General features: G+C 39.0%; 1 protein-coding gene across 11 annotated transcripts in view; it reads right to left on the bottom strand.

Annotated features, from left to right (window-relative positions):
• The window catches only part of LOC105077956 (uncharacterized), a 515,300-nt gene that overhangs the window by 402,918 nt on the left and 96,792 nt on the right, over window positions 1–15,590 (bottom strand). For 9 of the 11 annotated variants that reach the window (XR_012506661.1, XM_074362661.1, XM_074362677.1 and 6 more), the window contains exons 5-6: window positions 11,882–11,980; window positions 3,436–3,511 (exon numbers count right to left, since the gene is read on the bottom strand). The exons of 1 other annotated variant lie outside the window; for it this stretch is intronic. The gene's annotated coding sequence lies outside the window, so the exon portion shown is untranslated. One more of the 11 variants, XM_074362644.1, reaches the window with a different exon arrangement.

Here is a 15,590-nt window from a genome sequence, read left to right as displayed (position 1 = left end):
CTTTTACACCCAGTAGATTCAATGCATGCTTTTATAGCCTATATTCTAAGGTCTTTGCGTATTTCAACATAGGTATATTCATTTCCAAGAGGAGATATAACAAACTACCTCAGGCTTGAAACATGAGAAATTTCTTCTCTCACAGTTCTGAAGGCTTAGTCCAAAATCAAAGTCGGACAGTGCCATGCTCCCTGAGCAGGCTCTGGGGAAGAACTGTTCTTTACCTCTTTCTTGCTTCTGGTGGTTGCCAGCAACCTCGGTGTTCCTTGGTTTATAGTTGCATCACTCCAATCTCTGCCTCTGTTATCACACAGACTTCTTTCTTCTGAGAGTGTCTGTACGTCCCCAAAAGGCCCTCTTGTTTAACACTAGTCATTGCACTGGGGGCCTACCTTAATCCAGAGCAGCCTCATCTTAACTTGATTACATCTGCAGAGACCTGTCTCCAAATTAGGGCACAACTGCAGGCACCAGGGATTAGGATTTGAGCATATCTTTTTAGAGAAAGCAATTCAACCAGTTAAAAATAGGTTAAATGCATATTTGAATTTCCTGAACCTAGAAGGCAGGAACAGATGAGGGAAATGACTTTCTCAGCATTAGCTAGCTATTTAATGTTTTTTTAATGCAATCATGAGGTTACAAGGCAGGAAAGGCCTTTCTGTACGGTCACACAGAGCAAGACTAGGCATGCAATCCCATGAATCCTGATTTCCTACATATAAGATAGGCAAAAAGGGGTATATACAGCCACATCAAGAGCTAGGCCCTAGCAGGTCATGAACTATAACACTTAGACTCTGGAAATAAGGACAGGGGATGGCAGTGGGGAACGGGAAGGAAGCCTGTCATGCCAATTTCACAGAAAAGAAAACTGAGGAACAGAGACATTGCATACACCGTCCAAAGTCCAGGAGCTAACCAGTGGCAGGACTGGGATTCAAAGTCTTTCAGCCTGGGCCCAGAGATCCTAAATTTTTCACAATTGTATTTATTCTTAAAGAAATGGTTCAAAGGAAACTGTTCTAGCTCTACGTGGTAATATCGTATCAGTTATTCCTTATAAGCTGATACACACAAGTACCTTTGCCTAGACCTTCCCTGGGCATCTAATTCCCCCAAGAAATCTCTTACAAGCTCTAAGGCAGCTGAAGTTCTATATTCCTGTTCCTGGGCATTTCTTTGTACCAGAGACATAGCGGATAAATCCCTTCAGATACTGTTGTAAATATCTAGGCACAATTCTATTTCAGACAAACCAATTTACTTGCATTTCCCCCAAGTTCCATGCTCTACAGAGCACTGTGCCTTGCCCAAGCTGTCCACTTCCCTCATAAGGATTCACCATTCTCTTCCTCCCAAACATCTTGGCCAACTGTTACTTAGAATTCCAAGCTACATTTAAAGTGCTACCCCCACACAGATTCATTTCTTGATCCCTCTCCACCACCCAGACTGAGCTTAATTCTCTTCCCCTGTGACCCTGTTTGGGACCCATAGCAGTAGGTATTCCTACCAACCAAACATTAATTCACACCTTACTTCTTTCTAACCGAACCTGGAAAATATTCAATTAACCAAGCCCATTCACAAATCTAGGTAGTCAGAGAAAGCTCACCCATCTCCAGCTTAAAGGATGCCCTTGATTTTTGTTATAATTGTATCATTGTATCGGTAAGCTGTTGCCAACCACACATTTCAGCAGTTTAAAGCGACTGCAGTTTGTTATTGATCATGATTGTGCAGGTTGGCTAATCTTCTGGTCTGTGCCAGCTCAGCTGGAGCTGGATCTGGAATGACCTCAGTTGGATGGTCTTCAGCTTCAGCTGGGACCTTAGCTAAAACGGTTTAGAAAGCTGAGAGCCTCTATCTCCCTTTGGGCTCTCATCCTCCAGCAGAAAAAACTAGGCTTCTTTACTTGGTAGGAGATGGTTCTCTAGCAGCAAGAGAGGGCAAACCCCAGTGCACAAGCATTTTCAAGTTTTTGCTTTGTTCACAATTTTTAATGCCTATTAGCCAAAGCAAATCACATGACCAAGCCTATATTCCAGAGACGGAGAGAGACAGTCTCCTCCTGGAGCAGCGAAGTCACATTGCAAAGGGGTGAATCTACGGAATGGGAAGAGTTGCAGCTGACTTTATCAATAAGACCTGAAGCGATCACCTTATTTAAAACTGTAACTTAGCCCCACCCAAGCAGCACTGATCCCCTTTAACCAGCTCTCATTTCCACAGTGCATGCCACATTCTAACATGCTGTTATTTACTTATTATGTCTGTCGTTTATTGTTCTGTCTCCTCCTTTACAATACGTTTTCCCAAGGTAGAAATCTTTGTTCACTAATTGATTCACTTAGAAGAGTATCTGACATATGGCAGGGGCTCAAGAAATATTATCTGAATGAAAGTGTGAAAGGCCTGTTAATAATCTAAGGCCAGTGGGAACCTCATATTCAGCCACAGAAAGCATCTCATTCACATCAAAAAGATTGCAGATAGAACATTTCTAGCAATCAGGAGGGCCTGGATTGGAATGGTCCTTGAAGAATCCATTAAAACTGTTCTAAGGGATAAAATTCCATCTTAAAAAAAATAGATGTATATAACAAAATTACAGCAATAATCTGAAAGTCTGGCACCAGTTTGTGACAGTATTAGTCAAATTATAACTTTCCTGCCTCTTTTGAGTTAGAGGCATAAGTCGGTGGAAGAGGCCAATCAGCTCCTCCCCCCGAACCCATTAGGCAATGGCTAAAGGGTAATAGAACTGAGCTGGGAAGAGGGAAGTACCTGGAACTCAAATGAAGTTTGAAGCTTTAATTATCACATGAAAAGAGGCCTATAAATTGTTGACCAGAGAGCTTTGATGGGACTGTCTGAAAGCGATCAGAAAAATCATGGGGCTTCCGAGAAATTCCACCCAAGAGAAGGGGAAATAGCAGGCCCCTACTGAACAAATTAAAAGAACAGTGTGTGTAGGGGGGTGGGGAGAGGGATAAAAGTACTTTATCCCACAATCCATACCTGTCAAACGTAATGGTTACATTGTCTCTCCAATGGTGAGAGCTGCAGGTGCAAAATGACTCATTCCTTATTCTTAGGAACACCTTCTATGTGGAGGCTAGGAATCCTTACCAGAGACATGAAAGAAGAGCGCTAACAGTTACTGAATATATGCAAGGGAATAGGCGCAGTGCAGGAGCTATTTCATAAAATCTTTCCCAAATTCTATAAACTAAGTATTACTATTACCATTTCATATATGAGGAAATCAAAGCACAGAAAAATTAATGCCCAGTCAGACAGGAAATAGAGGAGCTTAGCTTGAAAGTGGGTTCTTACTGACTCTAAAGGCCATACTCTTCTGTTAGAAACCGCTGCCTTCGATACTGAAGCAGAATCAGATAAAAATCTTCTCCTCAATTAGTTTATCACCTTGTGATGTCATAAGAGCCTGGAGCGTGTCCATAAGTCACCACCACACAAGGTCCTAAGCGCTCTAGGAGATGCACTGGGAAGTGAAAAGAGGAAGAAATTACTTCCAGCTGAGCATCAGGGAGAACTTCTCAGAGGAAATGGGATTTTAAACTCCCCTCATAATTATCATGGAGCCAAAGCTCTGGTTGGTTTTCCCCACCTTCTTTCCTATCTTTGAGAATATTATGAGTCCTATTTATATTTTTTTCAAATTTTTAAATAATCAACTAAACTGAAAGTAACTTACTCACTGTCTTCTCTCCTTCCTAAATATAGTTTCCTTTTTGTCACATACACACATACACAAAATGAAGTTAAAAAAAAAAGAGGACAGACTCCCCACCTGTATTTCTTTGTGTCTATGACAAATCAGTTCTTAAAGCAGGTTGATCTTCCACTACCACTAGGGATGATCTAAAAATGAGTAAGTACCTAAATCATTATAAATTTTATTAATTAGTATTTACACATGCTTTGACAAATATGATTATTTCTAGCATTTTCCTCATTCTGAATTTCTGAGTTGTTTATCATGCTAAATTGGCAGTATCAATTATATCCTTTCAAGCCAGAAGAGCAAACATGCAATAAACATCACAGTACGTATCACAAACTGTGAAATTCCAAGTCCTAATGTCAAAAAGGGTATAGCTAAACATGAAACTGAAGTGATTAAACATTATAAAGTAGAATAAGCACTTTATTTGGCCTAAAAGTACATATTTAAAAGTTATAAATGACAATAATGATTTTTATAATTATATACTCTAGTGTTATAAGTGAATATATAAGGATAATGGTGCAAATTTACATCACATTGTAAGTGGCTATTTGTAAATTGCATAGCTTTTCCTTAACCAACAATTTCAGAGCCCACTATGGAATAATAGACCAAAACTCTGCTCTGTGTAAACTGATCAAACATGAAACCCTAAATTCTGTTTAACCAACCTGATTCTTCTTAAGAGACTGATCTAAGTCTAAATTGAACCCAGACTGAGCAGTGAGAATCAGATGAATCCCACATTTTAACTCTGCCCAATTTGGACATAGTCACAAAGTGTTATTTACGAATCACATAAATGAAGATTTACCACTTCAATCAGATTCATGATTAAGTAGAAGGAAATAAGGAAAACATTTGTTTTGATAATTACCAAATACCAGGTCCTTTACATATATTATTTTATTAAAATGGCACATGGTAGAACTAGGCTTTAAACATACAGACTCTGTTCCCAGAGCCAGGCACTTCAACACAACACCAAGAGTCTAATGCCAGGTGACAGCTAAGCTTTTATACCAATAAAAAAACTACTGATTCCACAATATGGCAAGATTTTGGAATTGCTATTTGACCATGTGTTGCAGTTTGAAAACATGCAGAGAATGATAGAAGAGTTTGAACCAAGGGTGTTGTTTTACCCCAGATTCCTGTGAAAACGCCAATACATTTTCAAGAGTCCTTCTAATGATTCCAGTTTGAACAGGTTGCCTTAATTCACCTAGTGATGAAACCAGTCTTTCTCCCCTCAGTTTCCCTCTTGTTCTTTTGTGGGTCCACAATTAGCAATGTACGACTTAGTAGCAAGTGATGCCCAAAGTCCACAAAAACATATCACCCACGGCAACCACGTGGCTCCAGTTCAAGTACAGGCTGACTTCACCTCCTGTCAGTATCCCACTCATGGTCCGTGGTGATTTCCTCTTTCCATCTTAACCTTTACCTCGTAGGGCACCCACAAAGAGCAAAGGCCACAGGGCAGCTCAGTAAAGTCACTGCCCGACTGTGTGCTGGTTTCAGAGGTGCCAGCACTGCTGTTGGAGTGGCTTTTGCTGCCACTCTGCTTAACTCATCCATCATCCAGTGTTGGGTCTAGAAGACCCCATCTGCAACCTCACACTTGTAGCCATACGGAACCCTGTAGTAATTTCTCTGTGGTGCAGGACCAGAAGTGAAACTGCTGGGCCACAGTTTATATGCATGGATAATTTGACTAATAACTACCAAGATTCTTCCCAGAATAGCTGCATCATTCCTGCAGAAATGCATGAAAATTTTTATTCTTAAGGTGGTTGTTCCTAACTTAAGATCTATACTTCTGGGCTTTCCCCTTATGTTTCCTTTATTAGTTTCTTCAATGTAACAATATTGGTATCTTGCAGGTTTCATATCATTTTGGTCTTGCTTCCTGCCTCCCACCTCCAACACAATCTTGATGTTACTTAGAATTTATTTTCCTCAATCTGAGCTTTTAAAAATACTCTTAATATCCTCTAGTTTTTTGGCCACCATTACTTCATGTATCTCTGGTAACACCCTTGTGCTTTTTTGTATCTTCTTATTTCAGTACATTCTCCGAGAGTTCTTCAGAGCGGGTTTCATCTGGTAAATATTTTGAGGTCTGATTGGATATAGAGCCCTTGGTTCCACCATGTAATTATGGTGTTAGCTGATACGCTCATTCTCGTTGGAAGCATCTTCCATTTGTTGTTGATGTTCTAGAATTTAATTATATACATCTAGGTAATAGTGATAATAGTAATACTAAAATAGTGATTATGTACAAGGCACTATTCTAAGGGTTTTACACATATGTTAATTCATTTACTCCTCATATTAATTTTATAAGATAGTTAAGACAGACATTTTACTAGCCTCATTTTATTGCTGGGTAAACTGAGATACAGAAAGTTTATCTTATGCGCTATTTCAAATAAGAGGTCTGTCATTTTTTTTAAACTCTGGGATATTAATATTCTTTAGCTCTTCAAATGTATCTTCACCTTTGTCTTCCACTATGACCACCAGCATCTGTCTTCTGAGAATATTATTAACTGTGTATTAGCACTTTTATTTCTATTCTCCAAATCTCATATAGTGCATTGTTATATTTTCTTTATATCTTTTTCTGTTACCTTCTGAGAGTGTTCAGTCTGATCTTGAGCTGCATTCTTTGGCTTATATATCTTATTTATTCTGTTCTTTATTTCAACTATTATATTTTTCATATTTACTATTTCCATTTGGTTCTGTTTTAATAACTTCTCCCACATTTTATTAACACTTTTCTTATCTCTTGAGTATTTCAATTAAACTTATTTTGAATTCTTAGTCCATCTGCTTCAAGAATTCTGCTTCAGATGATATTGGTTTGTCACTTTTCTTTTACAGGTTGTTCTTCCCAATATTTAGTTGTTGTTGTTGTTGTTGTTGTTGTTGTTGTTGTTCTCTGTGAGCTCATGGTGCTGTCTCATAATAAGAATTAGGGAAGGGCTTAAGTTATATTCCCCCTGATGAAAGTAAACAAAAGGGAAAGGGTGAGACTAAGTGGGCCTCAATGTACCAAACATTCTCTCTCAGTCACTTCTGTTTGCTGCTGTACCACCAACAATCTTCTGAATCACTTTTTAGGTGGTACAGTCTCCTTAAAACCAAATCCACTCACCCTAACACTGAAAGAGAACTAAGGCAGGGAAGTAAAATCGCAGGCAGCTGATACTCGCCCCATTAGCATCTCATCCCAGCAGAGATTCTGCAAACCCTAATATTACGCTCCTGGCACTGCTGGGTTCAAGCTGCTGCTGAAAATTTTGTAATAGGAAAGAACAAATCTGACTCCATATCAGATCTGTTCCTTTGGCTTTAATCCTGTGCCCTGTTTTCTAGGATTAGTCTTGCTGGCTCTGCACCTTTTGTAAAACAATGTTGCCTATAGCCTGAAATATACAGGAGAGCCTGTTCTCAAGGCTCTGACCTTTAAGGATATTAACACTTTTGCACTTATATAAAGATGACAGGTTGCAGAATAGAAAATAATGTTTGTTTTGTTGGAGGTTTACAGGGGCACCATTACCTGACCCAGGTGGACAGCTGCAAGAACAAAGGATTCCAAGAACAAAGAATTCCCACACCAAGAAGTCTGCAACAACCAACCACACCCTCTCCCCTTTTTAGTATAAAAGGAGCCTGAATTCTGACTTGGGGAAGAGGGTTCTCCAGGACATTAGTCTGCCATCTTCTCGGTTTGCCGGCTTTCCGAATAAAGTCACCATTCCTCGCCCCAACACCTCGCCTCCCGATTTACTGGCCTGTTGTGCAGCGAGCAGAACAAATTTGGACTTGGTAACAATTTCTGTCCACATGTTGCGGCAAAAACAATCAGCGCATAGAAGAGCAAGGTGGAGGACTGAAATCCTGTCTTTCAAACTTTCCTCCCACAGCTGCAGCTCAGTCAGGCTCCCTTCACCTGCTTCAGATGCCTGCATCACACCCCTCATGGGTTTCCAGAGTTTTCATGTCACTTCCAGATCCAGGCTTCTTCCTGTTTCTGTAGATTCTCTTTGCTTCTGGAAGAAAATAGCAGACTGTGCTAATTCACTCTCTTCTCTGGAACCAAACTGCCACCCTTTCCAATTTTTCTGCCTCTTTTATTTGGGAATAGGAAGGAGGAAAGGAAAACTCAGACACTCTCACTTAGAAAAATGGCTGATCAGGCTTATCTCCAGACAGTAAAGCATTGGCTTCTCCCTTTTGCATGTTTCAACCTTCCAGCTTCCTAACTCTCTAATCAGCCAGATTCACCTTTCAAGCTACCAGAGCATATGCCTCCATGACCTTCACACCCCTCCTTTTTCTGGTGATGGAAAATTCCGAAGTCTTAGATACTAATAAAAATTCTGATACTTAGATACTTACATAAAATCCTTAAATTGTTCTAGCGTGGGGGGGGGGGGGCTGACACATTACAGTCAGAAACTTAGACAGAACTTTCCATTTTTCAAGTTATTTTAGGAACTACTTTGGATCTGACATTTTAAACTGTTTCTTCAATTACAAGGTTCCATAGCTTACTCAGTACACTAGAGTTTTAATATTTTTTTTTAAAAGAAAGAATCCTTGTAAAGCCTCTAAATGCCTTAGGTTGCTTCTGATAGACACAAAAGGAATTCTTACATTTTAAATTTGTTTTGGGAAACTGCAAAAGCCAGCCACCACCTTAGTTACTATGAATTGAATTTCAGGATAAACTAAATTCAGAATTTCTTCTTTGAAAACATTCTTACTGTTAATGAATTGCCCAGGTATTGCACCTCCTGTGCCTTTCCTGTTCAAAAGAAGAAAAGCTGTTCTTTTCATTTGGAGCAGAGTCTGTGATTATGAACCAGCTAATTAACTTGTCTAATGTGGAAGGGATGATGTAATGTTCACTTCTAGCTTTTCTCTCTTCCATATGGACAGGGTTGCTGCTTATAAATGCTGTGACTGCTGTTGGGCAAAGATGGTCCTAAGAACTTGCTTTAAACTCATTTTTATACCTACCATTCAGCAACCTTAGCAACAGAGAAAAAAAAATTAAAAGCCAGCCAGATTAAGTTACCAGCTTGGATTTCCACATATTCTTATTTATAAAGGGCAGGATTTTCCTTTAGATTTTCTGAGCTTCCTTCCAGCCTTTAATATTAAAAAAAACCCAAAAATCACTGTCACTTAATAAAGCAAACCACAGCATGAGAGAAAGACACTATCCATGCTTTCTTACCATAGGAGAAAACCAAGCCTTCAGAACATTCCAGCTTCTGTAAGGCTGTCGGGGTGGCGGTTTCTTACTCTGCCATTTTAGTTCGAAGCTTATTTCTGTCTTGCAAAAGGACAATTCCTGTTGTTTTACTGATTTGATATTACTCGTCATCAAAGTATAGAATAAAATTAAAACTTAAACTACTTAGTGATACTTGGTTAAAGAAAAAGCCTATATAAAATAGATAAACAAAAAGGTCCTACTATATAGCGCAGGGAACTATATTCAATATCTTAAAATAACGTACATTGGAAAAGAATCTGAAAAAGAATATATATATGTATATGTATAACTGAATTACTTTGCTGTACATCAACATTGTAAATCAACTATATGTCAATTAAAAAAAAAAAAACCTTGGCAATAAACATTTGAACATTTTACAGAGAAAGGGAAAGAAAAAGCTATCAGCGTACTTCTCATTGATCCAAAAGAAATTCATTAAAGCCAGATTTGGATAGACACATATACTTCATCAAAAAAAAATAATGGCAATTGCATTAACATTGATAAAAATAATAAACTGCCTTCCAAGGAGAAAAGCACACATGACAGAAAGACATCTGTGATATACAGCCCAGGAGCTCACAATTTAGACCTAGGATGACAAGGGATGTTGGCTGATTTGTAAAATGCCTCACTGCCTTGGGTTCGAGTGCCAGTAAGTATTTTAGATCATCAATACCATCATCCTTAATATAAGCCTTTTAGTACATCTAAGTAGCTGGTGCCATATTTCATTTATGGCCAGCCTGAGGAGGGTTGCTTTACACAGTCTTTAGACTCAGAGGAAGGAAGGAGGCTGGTCAGGTGGTTGAATCCACATCGGAAACTGGCAGTATTTCTAACACTGCCTACACCTGTAGTGTGACCTTGAGGAACTGCTGTGAAACCTCAGGACCTAGAAAAGACCTTCATGATATCTAGTCCAGCCCCTCCAGGGTCATGCTCTCTCCTCTGGGATAAGCTCTAAGGCTTTGCCCACACCTCCAGTATCACACTTGGCAGATAATAGTAATATTAATAGCCAACGTGATTAAGTCTTACAATATGTCAGTCATTGTTCTAAATGCTTACATGAATCAGCTCATTTAATCCTCAACATAGGCCAATGAGAAAGATACCGTTTCTGTTCTCATCTTTCAAGATGAGAGAGTTGATTCCTACATGTTTAAGCTGCTTATCCAAATGTACACTGTAACACCAGAGCCCGCACTTTAATGTCTTAATATTTAGAATTTTACGTTTAAGCTACACATTGGTGGCATATCAAACTCCATTTCTAAAAATTAAGCTCCTTGAGGGCACAGACATTATTGTTTACATTTGAAATACTCCACAGCACTTAACACTGAGTTTTGTAGGAACACGAAAGTACTGGTTAATAAATTCATTTTATAGAAGGTGAATGCGCTAGCTAGTTCTCTGCCCCACTAGCTCTTTCTACCATTTTCTGCTCTGCTCTGGGTCCTCAGAAAGCTGACCTCTAAAGACTGTTTAACCTAGGTCCCTTCACTCTCTGGATTCTCCTGGGGTCTGGCCAATGGAGAGAGCAGCAAGCGATTGAAGAGTAGGAGAGAGAAAGATCCAAGTTGTCTTCCTGGCTCTACCACTTCAGCTCAGGGTGTTGGCAGTGGCTGCATTGCTCGGTGTAAAGTCAGTGTCTGCCAGGCAGCTGTAGGTACACCTGTAGCTCTCCTGGGGTCCTAGTAGCTTCTCCTTCCCCTGGCCCTTCAGACTTGGTGGTGATAATCCAGCCTTTGTTAGCCCAGAGGTGAAGCATCACCCCCTTTTGGTTTTCCTGAACCTTTCCCACAATGTTCTAATGAGTACCTTTGTTAATTTCCCTTTAATTACTCTGTGCATGCCATCTGTTTTCTGCCAGGAACCTGACTGATGAATGAAAATAAAGCCTAGAAGAATTAAGCAATTTGCCAATGATCACCATTTATATGTCCTTTAGCAGATAATAGTCAACATTATTAAGCACTTACTATATGATGGGCACTATTCTGGGTGCAAACAGCTACTTGGCAAGAAAGTTTAATATACACTTTAAGAAATATACTCCATTCTGTGTTCATATGTTGCCTGCTTTCATTATAATTGATATGAACTCTGGCAAGTTATTTAATTAGTCCATGCCATGACTGCTCCTCTGTTGAAGAGGGATGACAACACCTACTACATAGATTTGTTATTAAGTACTTGGCACGTGGTAAATAATCAATTCCTATTGGAATCTGGTGCTCTGAACTGGGAGTCACTGCCATTTTTCAAATTTGAACCTTATAGAAACAAAGAAACAAGCAAATAAAACAGTATAATTCAATCTACTCTCAACTTAATTCAGAATTAACAGTGCTAGACTGACTTGTCTCTTCTACTATGAATATTGCTTAGATGTTTAGGGAATGCTTGGGCATTTTAATATTGACCCCAAATATATATATATAAATCTGCTATCCCTCAGACACATGTAACATGTTCTAAAGTCCAGTGTGGAAAACATTAAATTACTTAACCGTTTTAACGTGTTAGTACCCACATGGAGTGCTACAGATAAAGAGAAACTAACCAAATTGGCCAGGAATTGAGTAACACTGGTGTAAAGTGGTCCTTAGAAATCACTAGCTCTGTCCCCTCTCTTTCTGGAAATGGGAAAACTGAGGCTCTGAAAGGCAAAACCGGATTTACTGCCTTGCTTTATCTGGGTTTTGAGTGTCATCTGAGATGACACGACCTAATAATTCTCTGTATTTCCCCTGCTTTACGTTTCTTTTAAAAATGTACTATCTGAAATTATGAGAATATTCACTTACATGTTTATGGCTCTCACTTCTGCCGCATCATAAGATCTGAGAGGGCACAGACTTTGTTGATTCCGTTTTTCATTTTATTTTCTGTTCCTGAAGTACAGCCTATAATGTAATATATATTCTGTAAGGTTTTGTTGACTGACAGGGTGAGTGAGTGAACAAAGGATCCATACCAGCCTTCCAGTCTGAAAGTTCATTTGCGCTGTTCAGAACAGGATTGTCTTCTCTTTTACCCATTCCTCTAATAGCTTTAGGAAAGAGAATAAATTTGTATCCTGTTATAAGGAATAATTCCTAGATATACAATAAATCAACGAACCAAATTCTCAGACTTCAGCAGAGCATTTCAGTGTCTCCTCAGATCACTAAGGTGAATCTTTTGGTTGGGTAAGTCCTTAAGTGGAAGAAATACATGATAGTGCAGAGAAAGATGTTCATATGCAACTCAGTCCTCTTTCAAGAATCTTTATGTTCTGCCTCATAGCCAAAAGGCAGTCCACTTTCTCATGGACCTCAGTAACCCCACTTTAGACCTAAAAGCCACACGGTATCACAACATAAAGAGCAGAAACCTCAAAACCAGACAAACCTGGGTTTAGTCCCCAATTCTATTACTGTGTGACTTTGAGTCAGTTACTTACTATTTTCACATTTCAGCTTCTCAAAGTCGATACTGGAATTCATCAACGGGTTAGTAAGAAGACTAAAAAGAATGTGCTTAAAGTGAGAGACACATTGTAGGCACTCAAGAAACACGTCTTTTTGCTACAACCTCCTAGAAACCATTTACTCTACACGCTCCGAATCAGGGATGTTTGAACTCTTGAACACAGATCCCTCGGGTTCTGTGGAGATGCCTACGTGTTCAGGTGGCAGTGATGGTAGGTAACGGAGTGGGAGCGAGCGAGGATGGATGCTGAAAGAAAACCTGTGAATGAGGCCTTCAGTCAGAGAAACTCCAGTATTTTATGTTTTGTTTTGTATTTTGAAATCCCGAACGTAATTCTCTATTTTGTTTATCGATGGAAACAGCTTTAGATTTTGTGTCTGACTGTATATAAACACATGATAATTTTAAAACTCTTTAGCTATGCATAAAAGCTACCTGTAGTTAATTCATTGAGGGGGAGAGACTCAGGGGAGTGCAGACAGAGAGTATTGCTACTCTTTCTAGCTACATCTTCAAATCTCCTCTCCTGACTTGCTTTGCTCTCCCTCTGAATGAGGTTTCAGGCAGATCCTGTAACTCTCCTAGTCATTTTCATTAACTAACAAGTTATCTCAACAGTCAGGGAATTAAAAAGTCTGCAGTGCTGTCTGTGAATGAGATTTCAGCTTCTCATTCAATGTAAAACTCCTGCTCTCCCTGGCTCAGGCTGGGGAGCTGCAGGGGGAAGGGAAGCAGGTTTTATCCACGTGTCCCCTTTCCCTGTGTTGTTTCTGTACTATTTGCAGGAGGTGAAGGTGAGGAGTCCAGCGAGAAGAGGGAGATAAGGGACAGGAGAAGTCTTACTTGACTAATGTTCTTGTAATTTGCATGGGAGACCTCTGGGTGTGGCCGAAATTCAAAGCTGACTCTTTCTCTCAAGGAGCACTTCGGATGGTTCTTCAGAGACCCCTGATGCTGAAAATCTTCCATGACAAGGGGAATGCCTCTCCTGGACAGCCACTTACAAATCTCCCTTTGGTACCAGCCTTCACCAGCCCGTACCATTCAGACTCCCTCCGCTGAGGGTCAACGAACCATCCTAGTGGGCCTCTTACTCATGGCACTACTCAAGGAGACCCCAATCTGGTCCTCTGAGTGGAATCTACTTCTTTGCCCACCTGAAACATGCACGCATCCTTTCCCTACCAACGTCTGGTAGTAAAAGCCTTTGCCAGCACATCACAGCCTTTCCTGCCAGAGATAACTTCAACAAGATATAACTTATATGTGGAATCTAAAAAAGAAGAAAAAGAAAAAAGAGGACACGAATGAACTTATCTACAAAACAGAAACAGACTTGCAGACATAGTAAACAATCCTATGGTTACTGGGGGAAGAGGGTGGGAAGGGATAAATTCGGGGGCTTGAGATTTGCAAATGTTAGCCACTATACATAAAAATAGATATAAAAACCAGATTTCTTCTGTATAGCACAGGAAACTATATTCAATATCTTGTAATAACCTTTAATGAAAAAGAATATGAAAACAAATACATGTATGTCTATGCATGACTGGGACATTGTGCTGTACACCAGAAACTAACACACTGTAACTGACTGTACTTCAATTTAAAAAAAAAAGATTCTCACTTTCATATATTTCACGAGTCCCTCCGTCCCTTATAGTCTGGAACACATGCTCAGCTTTCTGATGGTTTTCTGATGCACAAACACTTACTTGAGGAGTTGGGGGAAAACCTATCCTCCAACTGGAAAGGAGAAGAAATGCCTTTTTGATCTGATTAAAAAAATTCTCTTTCTCCAACATTCAAATGCTCTTTTTTGTAGCTTGGATATGGATGATGAACTAAAATCAGCAAGAACTATAAGAATGGTCTTGCATTTTTCTTTCCTTTTTATTGGTACATGGCTTATCCTTTTCTCAGCTTTAGGTCTTTGGCTGTAACTAAGACATATAAATTCCCCAAAGTTTCACTGCTCTGAAATTACTACCAGCAAAATGTTATTGAACATTTCCATAATCGAGATCACAGCAAACACATTCTTCTTATTATTGATTTCTTCCCTTTTCTTTTACACCTCTGCCTTTCTCCTGTCTCTCCCACTCTCCTGAATAGCCAGCATTGATAACCTGGTTTGTGTCTTTCCATAACTCATAATCATAACATAATAATGAGGCTCTTGTTAGTAACGGTCGTCCTAATCTTATTCTTCTCATTCATATGCTTATCTGTCTTCTGCTTTTAGCATTTAATACTACATCTTGGAAATCTCTCCCAAGTCAACTGTCCCAGAGAAAATTTTTATATTTTCCTTAGCAGCATTATTCCCTGTTGTGAATTTACAGTAATTTATTCAACCAGTCTTCTTCTGATGGACATCTACTTTGTTTTCAGTTTTCATATATCCTAGTAGTTTATTTTTCTGTAGAATAAATTCCCACCTGAAGCAATGCTCAGTTGAAGGGTGCGTGTATTTTCAATTTTAATAGTGGTTGCCAGATTTTTTTTATAAGAAGACTATATAATAAATAACATTTCTCTTTGCAAAGTATGAATCTACCCTTTATTCTATGACTCTGCAAAGAATGTTGTCTCTTACAATTTCAATCAACCTTATAAGCATAAGGAGTATGTCATTTTTTTAAAATAGGCCTTCCCTGACCAGCAGTGAGGCTGAACCTCTGTCAATGTTCATTGGCTCTCTGGATTTACTCTTTTGTGAACTATCCACTCATGATTCACTGTGTTCATTTTTCTATGTTTTCTTGCTGTTATTGTTTTATCAATTTGTAAGGGCTCATTTTATTCTAAAGTTGTTGATCTCTCATATGTATTGTGAATATTTCCTTCAATCATTTCTTATAGACTTGTTTATGGTATATTTTGTCATACAGATATTCTTCTAAACATTTATGTAGCTAAATGTGTCTATTTTTTGTTTTTATTTTTGCTTTGTCCAGTAAAGATTTTTGTCTTTATTACATCAGCCTTCCAAACATCTAGGTTATACATGGATTTACATAATTTGCAAATATTTAA

This window comes from Camelus bactrianus, chromosome 1, assembly GCF_048773025.1.
Source record: "Camelus bactrianus isolate YW-2024 breed Bactrian camel chromosome 1, ASM4877302v1, whole genome shotgun sequence".
Classification (NCBI taxonomy): Eukaryota; Metazoa; Chordata; class Mammalia; order Artiodactyla; family Camelidae; genus Camelus; species Camelus bactrianus.
This window is presented reverse-complemented; position numbering and strand designations above follow the sequence as displayed.